Here is a 10,648-nt window from a genome sequence, read left to right as displayed (position 1 = left end):
GGAAGTGAGGTAGTGCATGCTCTTCTCCAACAATGTAAGGCAAACATGAAAGCGAGCTCAAGTGAGAATCAAGAATTACGTCGAAGCCCATAGGACTCCACCTTTGGAGCTTCAAGAAGGAGATTAAATGTTTTTTAGGAGCTACAAATACTCGAGGGAACCAAAGCAAATGGGCTGTGTATTTGTTTTATAGCCTAGCAGAGAGGATGGTATGATATGGTTGAGAATAAGAAACAAATGCATGAGGGAATGGCTGAACTATTGGATGAGTTTCATGATATGTTTTAAATTCCAAAGAATCTACCAACAAAAAGAGATGTGTATGATCAAGACATGAGTGCTATCTTTCGTGCCGTCAAGAAGTGGCATCATTACCTTTATGGTAGCCATTTTTATGTGAGAAGTGATCATTGTGTGTTGAAGTAATTCCTCTCCCAGCCGAATCTATCTCGCAAAATTATGATTTTGAGATGAGCTATATAAAGGGCAAGGATAATGTAGTGGCTGATACTCTATGAGTTATACCTTACGCAAAGAAGAAACCTCGCAAAATTATGATTTTGAGATGAGCTATTTGAAGGGCAAGGATAATGTAGTGGCTGATACTCTATCAGTTATACCTAAAGTATACAAACATTGGGTCATGGAATTTCAAAAGGAAGATCTCTTAAATAAGGGGGCGTCAGAAATGGTGCTAAAATTACAACCTGGTTCTCATAAAGAGTTGCCTCGTTTTTTGGCTACGTAATGGTCTCATTTTTACTGCAAAGATAGAGTCTACATGGTGCCTATGTCGAAAATTACAACATGGTTCCCATAATGGTCTCATTTTTTACTACAGAGATAGAGTCTACATGTGGTACCTACATAAAAAATGCATTCTTCATCAATGGTGGGGCAATTGGGAATATTCAAGTCCTTTGATAAGATAAGAAAGAGCTTCTAGAGGAAAGGGATGTGGAAGGACTTACATGCTCTTGTCGCACAAGATGTATCCCTTTTCAACCTCATAAGGTAAGCCCGGTGGGTTTCTTCAACTTGCCTATCAATTTTCGATGGGGAAGTGGATCCATATTTCTATGGATCTCACTATGGGTCTTCCACACACAATGAGAGGTTGAGATAGCTTATATGTGGCTTGTGGTGGCACATTTCATCTCTACAAAGGTCAAGTATACAACATCCGTGGTTGCAAGACAATTGGTGGTCCATGTATTCAGGTTACATGGTGTACTACAACGTATTGAGAGTGACCAGGATGTCAAATTCATGAGTTCATTTTAGATAAATTCATGAGTTAATTTTAGATTACTTTATTTGATATCATGCAAACCAAGCGACTGCCAAGCATAACTACCCTCCCGAGATTGAAGGTCAAATAGAGATCACGACGAATAAGTTTACACTTAAAAAGTGTGTGGGACGAATGGTCGGCTTTAGCCCATTTTTCCTACAATAGTACCTCATCTCGTGAGAGTATTGGCATGCCGCTTTCTAAGGCATTGTGTATAGTTAGAAAAGGTGAATGCATGCCACCGCGATACCTTTTGAGGCACTGTGTATGCTTAGATGGTGAATGCCACCTTTTGAGGCATCGCGTATGGTTAGAAGGCAAACATGAAACTAATCTCAATGAAGCATTATGCCGATGCCCATACGAGAATTCAGAACTCCAAGAAGGAGATTAAGAATCAAAGCTAATGGACATGGCTGAACTATGAGTTTCATCATATGCTTTAAATTCTGAAGATTCTACCAACAAAAGGAGATTTGTATGATCAAGAGATGATGGCTATTTTGCATGCCATCAAGAAGTGGCATCATTACCTTTAGGATATGAGTGACTCTTATGTGAGAAGTGATCACCGTACCGTGCATTGAAGTAATTCTCTCCTGTGTGACCGAATCCGTCTCCTAAGCGAAGAAGGTGGTCAGCAACCTTGCAAAATTATGATTTTGAGATCGCGTGTATAATCAACAATAGGATAATGTGGCGGCCTGGCTGAGATTATGATATGGTTCTCATAAAGAGTTGCCTTCTTTCTAGCTATGAAATGGTCTCATTTTTACTGGAAAGGTAGAGTTTACATGGTGCCTACATCAAAAGTTACAAGCAAAGGCCGATCGAACAAATACATTCTTCACCAATGGTGTGGGGCAGTCAGGAATATTCAAGACCGTTGCCTTCACCAACGGTGTGGCAATCAAGAGTATTCAGGACCGTTGATAGGATAAGGAAAAGGGCTTCTATTAGAAAGGGATGTGGAAGGACTTCCATGCTTTTCTCACAAGATGTACGCCTTCTCAGCTAATAAGAACCCAATACATATAAGTTCGATGGGCTACTTCAACTTGCCTACTCTCGAAGGGAATTGGATTCGTATTTCTATGGATTTCACTATGGGTCTTCCACGCACAAAGAAACGTTGGGATAGGGCATGTGTGTCTCTGAATAGGTTGACAGGGGTGGAACATTTCATCTCTAGATAGTTCGAGTATATGACACTATGGCTGCAAGGCAGCAGTGGGATTTTAAGAGCATAAAAAAAGGAAAGACTTGGTAATCAAAGAATGTGGTTCCACCATCAAATTGTTGTACAAATGATTACATGATGTTGTCCTTTTCCCTTGGAAGAAAGGGTATTTGTAAGTTGAAGTCTTACTTACGGTGCCATGGCAGACTTTCCATGTTTGGGTGGACTACTAGTACTCTCTATGATAAGTATACTCCATGTATAATGAGTGCATTTTCTTGATCTCTCACTAGATCCCTTTCTTGCATTGTTGGTATCAGAGCTCTCCTTAAAGCCATTGATCCCTTTCTTACATTGCAATGTATTAGAGCTTTATGGTAGTCATTTTATGTCAGAAGTGTTTGAGATAGCATTTCCATGATGCTCAAAGTGTGTGGGATGAACGCTCAGCTTTACTCAAGTTTTCCTACTATTAATAGTACTGCTCTCATCATCATGAGAGTATTGGCACGCCACCTTTCTGAGGCATCGTGTATGGTTAGAAAGTGAATAGTGCGCACCTATGATAGTTGTCAAGTAAGAAGGAGTGAATCCAAATGAGAAAGAGGAAGTGAGGTAGTGCATGCTCTTCTCCAACAATGTAAGGCAAACATGAAAGCGAGCTCAAGTGAGAATCAAGAATTACGTCGAAGCCCATAGGACTCCACCTTTGGAGCTTCAAGAAGGAGACTAAATGTTTTTTAGGAGCTACAAATACTCGAGGGAACCAAAGCAAATGGGCTGTGTATTTGTTTTATAGCCTAGCAGAGAGGATGGTATGATATGGTTGAGAATAAGAAACAAATGCATGAGGGAATGGCTGAACTATTGGATGAGTTTCATGATATGTTTTAAATTCCAAAGAATCTACCAACAAAAAGAGATGTATATGCATGTGTATGATCAAGACATGAGTGCTATCTTTCGTGCCGTCAAGAAGTGGCATCATTACCTTTATGGTAGTCATTTTTATGTGAGAAGTGATCATTGTGTGTTGAAGTAATTCCTCTCCCAGCCGAATCTATCTCGCAAAATTATGATTTTGAGATGAGCTATATAAAGGGCAAGGATAATGTAGTGGCTGATACTCTATCAGTTATACCTTACGCAAAGAAGAAACCTCGTAAAATTATGATTTTGAGATGAGCTATATAAAGGGCAAGGATAATGTAGTGGCTCATACTCTATCAGTTATACCTAAAGTATACAAACATTGGGTCATGGAATTTCAAAAGGAAGATCTCTTAAATAAGGGGGCGTCAGAAATGGTGCTAAAATTACAACCTGGTTCTCATAAAGAGTTGCCTCGTTTTTTGGCTACGTAATGGTCTCATTTTTACTGCAAAGATAGAGTCTACATGGTGCCTATGTCGAAAATTACAACATGGTTCCCATAATGGTCTCATTTTTTACTACTACAGAGATAGAGTCTACATGTGGTACCTACATAAAAAATGCATTCTTCATCAATGGTGGGGCAATTGGGAATATTCAAGTCCTTTGATAAGATAAGAAAGAGCTTCTAGAGGAAAGGGATGTGGAAGGACTTACATGCTCTTGTCGCACAAGATGTATCCCTTTTCAACCTCATAAGGTAAGCCCGGTGGGTTTCTTCAACTTGCCTATCAATTTTCGATGGGGAAGTGGATCCATATTTCTAGGGATCTCACTATGGGTCTTCCACACACAATGAGAGGTTGAGATAGCTTATATGTGGCTTGTGGTGGCACATTTCATCTCTACAAAGGTCAAGTATACGACATCCGTGGTGGTTGCAAGACAATTGGTGGTCCATGTATTCAGGTTACATGGTGTACTACAACGTATTGAGAGTGACCAGGATGTCAAATTCATGAGTTCATTTTAGATAAATTCATGAGTTAATTTTAGATTACTTTATTTGATATCATGCAAACCAAGCGACTGCCAAGCATAACTACCCTCCCGAGATTGAAGGTCAAATAGAGAACACGACGAATAAGTTTACACTTAAAAAGTGTGTGGGACAAATGGTCGGCTTTAGCTCATTTTTCCTACAATAGTACCTTATCTCGTGAGAGTATTGGCATGCCGCTTTCTAAGGCATTGTGTATAGTTAGAAAAGGTGAATGCATGCCACCGCGACACCTTTTGAGGCACTGTGTATGCTTAGATGGTGAATGCCACCTTTTGAGGCATCACGTATGGTTAGAAGGTAAACATGAAACTAATCTCAATGAAGCATTATGCCGATGCCCATAGGAGAATTCGGAACTCCAAGAAGGAGATTAAGAATCAAAGCTAATGGACATGGCTGAACTATGAGTTTCATCATATGCTTTAAATTCTGAAGATTCTACCAACAAAAGGAGATTTGTATGATCAAGAGATGATGGCTATTTTGCATGCCATCAAGAAGTGGCATCATTACCTTTAGGATATGAGTGACTCTTATGTGAGAAGTGATCACCGTACCGTGCATTGAAGTAATTCTCTCCTGTGTGACCGAATCCGTCTCCTAAGCGAAGAAGGTGGTCAACAACCTTGCAAAATTATGATTTTGAGATCGCGTGTATAATCAACAATAGGAAAATGTGGCGGCCTGGCTGAGATTATGATATGGTTCTCATAAAGAGTTGCCTTCTTTCTAGCTATGAAATGGTCTCATTTTTACTGCAAAGATAGAGTTTACATGGTGCCTACATCAAAAGTTACAAGCAAAGGCCGATCGAACAAATACATTCTTCACCAATGGTGTGGGGTAGTCAGGAATATTCAAGACCGTTGCCTTCACCAACGGTGTGGCAATCAAGAGTATTCAGGAACGTTGATAGGATAAGGAAAAGGGCTTCTATTAGAAAGGGATGTGGAAGGACTTCCATGCTTTTCTCACAAGATGTACACCTTCTCAACTTAATAAGAACCCAATACATATAAGTTCGATGGGCTACTTCAACTTGCCTACTCTCGAAGGGAATTGGATTCGTATTTCTATGGATTTCACTATGGGTCTTCCACACACAAAGAAACGTTGGGATAGGGCATGTGTGTCTCTGAATAGGTTGACAGGGGTGGAACATTTCATCTCTAGATAGTTCGAGTATATGACACTATGGCTGCAAGGCAGCAGTGGGATTTTAAGAGCATAAAAAAAGGAAAGACTTGGTAATCAAAGAATGTGGTTCCACCATCAAATTGTTGTACAAATGATTACATGATGTTGTCCTTTTCCCTTGGAAGAAAGGGTATTTGTAAGTTGAAGTCTTACTTACGGTGCCATGGCAGACTTTCCATGTTTGGGTGGACTACTAGTACTCTCTATGATAAGCATACTCCATGTATAATGAGTGCATTTTCTTGATCTCTCACTAGATCCCTTTCTTGCATTGTTGGTATCAGAGCTCTACTTAAAGCCATTGATCCCTTTCTTACATTGCAATGTATTAGAGCTTTATGGTAGTCATTTTATGTCAGAAGTGTTTGAGATAGCATTTCCATGATGCTCAAAGTGTGTGGGATGAACGCTCAGCTTTACTCAAGTTTTCCTACTATTAATAGTACTGCTCTCATCATCATGAGAGTATTGGCACGCCACCTTTCTGAGGCATCGTGTATGGTTAGAAAGTGAATAGTGCGCACCTATGATAGTTGTCAAGTAAGAAGGAGTGAATCCAAATGAGAAAGAGGAAGTGAGGTAGTGCATGCTCTTCTCCAACAATGTAAGGCAAACATGAAAGCGAGCTCAAGTGAGAATCAAGAATTACGTCGAAGCCCATAGGACTCCACCTTTGGAGCTTCAAGAAGGAGATTAAATGTTTTTTAGGAGCTACAAATACTCGAGGGAACCAAAGCAAATGGGCTGTGTATTTGTTTTATAGCCTAGCAGAGAGGATGGTATGATATGGTTGAGAATAAGAAACAAATGCATGAGGGAATGGCTGAACTATTGGATGAGTTTCATGATATGTTTTAAATTCCAAAGAATCTACCAACAAAAAGAGATGTATATGCATGTGTATGATCAAGACATGAGTGCTATCTTTCGTGCCGTCAAGAAGTGGCATCATTACCTTTATGGTAGTCACTTTTATGTGAGAAGTGATCATTGTGTGTTGAAGTAATTCCTCTCCCAACCGAATCTATCTCGCAAAATTATGATTTTGAGATGAGCTATATAAAGGGCAAGGATAATGTAGTGGCTGATACTCTATCAGTTATACCTTACGCAAAGAAGAAACCTCGCAAAATTATGATTTTGAGATGAGCTATATAAAGGGCAAGGATAATGTAGTGGCTGATACTCTATCAGTTATACCTAAAGTATACAAACATTGGGTCATGGAATTTCAAAAGGAAGATCTCTTAAATAAGGGGGCGTCAGAAATGGTGCTAAAATTACAACCTGGTTCTCATAAAGAGTTGCCTCGTTTTTTGGCTACGTAATGGTCTCATTTTTACTGCAAAGATAGAGTCTACATGGTGCCTATGTTGAAAATTACAACATGGTTCCCATAATGGTCTCATTTTTTACTACTACAGAGATAGAGTCTACATGTGGTACCTACATAAAAAATGCATTCTTCATCAATGGTGGGGCAATTGGGAATATTCAAGTCCTTTGATAAGATAAGAAAGAGCTTCTAGAGGAAAGGGATGTGGAAGGACTTACATGCTCTTGTCGCACAAGATGTATCCCTTTTCAACCTCATAAGGTAAGCCCGGTGGGTTTCTTCAACTTGCCTATCAATTTTCGATGGGGAAGTGGATCCATATTTCTATGGATCTCACTATGGGTCTTCCACACACAATGAGAGGTTGAGATAGCTTATATGTGGCTTGTGGTGGCACATTTCATCTCTACAAAGGTCAAGTATACGACATCCGTGGTTGCAAGACAATTGGTGGTCCATGTATTCAGGTTACATGGTGTACTACAACGTATTGAGAGTGACCAGGATGTCAAATTCATGAGTTCATTTTAGATAAATTCATGAGTTAATTTTAGATTACTTTATTTGATATCATGCAAACCAAGCGACTGCCAAGCATAACTACCCTCTCGAGATTGAAGGTCAAATAGAGAACACGACGAATAAGTTTACACTTAAAAAGTGTGTGGGACGAATGGTCGGCTTTAGCTCATTTTTCCTACAATAGTACCTCATCTCGTGAGAGTATTGGCATGCCGCTTTCTAAGGCATTGTGTGTAGTTAGAAAAGGTGAATGCATGCCACCGCGACACCTTTTGAGGCACTGTGTATGCTTAGATGGTGAATGCCACCTTTTGAGGCATCGCGTATGGTTAGAAGGTAAACATGAAACTAATCTCAATGAAGCATTATGCCGATGCCCATAGGAGAATTCGGAACTCCAAGAAGGAGATTAAGAATCAAAGCTAATGGACATGGCTGAACTATGAGTTTCATCATATGCTTTAAATTTTGAAGATTCTACCAACAAAAGGAGATTTGTATGATCAAGAGATGATGGCTATTTTGCATGCCATCAAGAAGTGGCATCATTACCTTTAGGATATGAGTGACTCTTATGTGAGAAGTGATCATCGTACCGTGCATTGAAGTAATTCTCTCCTGTGTGACCGAATCCGTCTCTTAAGCAAAGAAGGTGGTCGGCAACCTTGCAAAATTATGATTTTGAGATCGCGTGTATAATCAACAATAGGATAATGTGGCGGCCTGGCTGAGATTATGATATGGTTCTCATAAAGAGTTGCCTTCTTTCTAGCTATGAAATGGTCTCATTTTTACTGCAAAGATAGAGTTTACATGGTGCCTACATCAAAAGTTACAAGCAAAGGCCGATCGAACAAATACATTCTTCACCAATGGTGTGGGGCAGTCAGGAATATTCAAGACCGTTGCCTTCACCAACGGTGTGGCAATCAAGAGTATTCAGGACCGTTGATAGGATAAGGAAAAGGGCTTCTATTAGAAAGGGATGTGGAAGGACTTCCATGCTTTTCTCACAAGATGTACGCCTTCTCAACTTAATAAGAACCCAATACATATAAGTTCGATGGGCTACTTCAACTTGCCTACTCTCGAAGGGAATTGGATTCGTATTTCTATGGATTTCACTATGGGTCTTCCACACACAAAGAAACATTGGGATAGGGCATGTGTGTCTCTGAATAGGTTGACAGGGGTGGAACATTTCATCTCTAGATAGTTCGAGTATATGACACTATGGCTGCAAGGCAGCAGTGGGATTTTAAGAGCATAAAAAAAGGAAAGACTTGGTAATCAAAGAATGTGGTTCCACCATCAAATTGTTGTACAAATGATTACATGATGTTGTCCTTTTCCCTTGGAAGAAAGGGTATTTGTAAGTTGAAGTCTTACTTACGGTGCCATGGCAGACTTTCCATGTTTGGGTGGACTACTAGTACTCTCTATGATAAGCATACTGCATGTATAATGAGTGCATTTTCTTGATCTCTCACTAGATCCCTTTCTTGCATTGTTGGTATCAGAGCTCTACTTAAAGCCATTGATCCCTTTCTTACATTGCAATGTATTAGAGCTTTATGGTAGTCATTTTATGTCAGAAGTGTTTGAGATAGCATTTCCATGATGCTCAAAGTGTGTGGGATGAACACTCAGCTTTACTCAAGTTTTCCTACTATTAATAGTACTGCTCTCATCATCATGAGAGTATTGGCATGCCACCTTTCTGAGGCATCGTGTATGGTTAGAAAGTGAATAGTGCGCACCTATGATAGTTGTCAAGTAAGAAGGAGTGAATCCAAATGACAAAGAGGAAGTGAGGTAGTGCATGCTCTTCTCCAACAATGTAAGGCAAACATGAAAGCAAGCTCAAGTGAGAATCAAGAATTACGTCGAAGCCCATAGGACTCCACCTTTGGAGCTTCAAGAAGGAGATTAAATGTTTTTTAGGAGCTACAAATACTCGAGGGAACCAAAGCAAATGGGCTGTGTATTTGTTTTATAGCCTAGCAGAGAGGATGGTATGATATGGTTGAGAATAAGAAACAAATGCATGAGGGAATGGCTGAACTATTGGATGAGTTTCATGATATGTTTTAAATTCCAAAGAATCTACCAACAAAAAGAGATGTGTATGATCAAGACATGAGTGCTATCTTTCGTGCCGTCAAGAAGTGGCATCATTACCTTTATGGTAGTCACTTTTATGTGAGAAGTGATCATTGTGTGTTGAAGTAATTCCTCTCCCAACCGAATCTATCTCGCAAAATTATGATTTTGAGATGAGCTATATAAAGGGCAAGGATAATGTAGTGGCTGATACTCTATCAGTTATACCTTACGCAAAGAAGAAACCTCGCAAAATTATGATTTTGAGATGAGCTATATAAAGGGCAAGGATAATGTAGTGGCTGATACTCTATCAGTTATACCTAAAGTATACAAACATTGGGTCATGGAATTTCAAAAGGAAGATCTCTTAAATAAGGGGGCGTCAGAAATGGTGCTAAAATTACAACCTGGTTCTCATAAAGAGTTGCCTCGTTTTTTGGCTACGTAATGGTCTCATTTTTACTGCAAAGATAGAGTCTACATGGTGCCTATGTCGAAAATTACAACATGGTTCCCATAATGGTCTCATTTTTTACTACTACAGAGATAGAGTCTACATGTGGTACCTACATAAAACATGCATTCTTCATCAATGGTGGGGCAATTGGGAATATTCAAGTCCTTTGATAAGATAAGAAAGAGCTTCTAGAGGAAAGGGATGTGGAAGGACTTACATGCTCTTGTCGCACAAGATGTATCCCTTTTCAACCTCATAAGGTAAGCCCGGTGGGTTTCTTCAACTTGCCTATCAATTTTCGATGGGGAAGTGGATCCATATTTCTATGGATCTCACTATGGGTCTTCCACACACAATGAGAGGTTGAGATAGCTTATATGTGGCTTGTGGTGGCACATTTCATCTCTACAAAGGTCAAGTATACGACATCCGTGGTGGTTGCAAGACAATTGGTGGTCCATGTATTCAGGTTACATGGTGTACTACAACGTATTGAGAGTGACCAGGATGTCAAATTCATGAGTTCATTTTAGATAAATTCATGAGTTAATTTTAGATTACTTTATTTGATATCATGCAAACCAAGCGACTGCCAAGCATAACTACCCTCCCGAGATTGA

The sequence above is a fragment of the Cibotium barometz genome, chromosome 44 (assembly GCF_041138505.1).
Source record: "Cibotium barometz isolate CiBa-2024 chromosome 44, ASM4113850v1, whole genome shotgun sequence".
NCBI classification, from domain to species: Eukaryota; Viridiplantae; Streptophyta; class Polypodiopsida; order Cyatheales; family Cibotiaceae; genus Cibotium; species Cibotium barometz.
The sequence above is the reverse complement of the archived record's forward strand: the minus strand, read 5'-3'. Positions refer to the sequence as shown.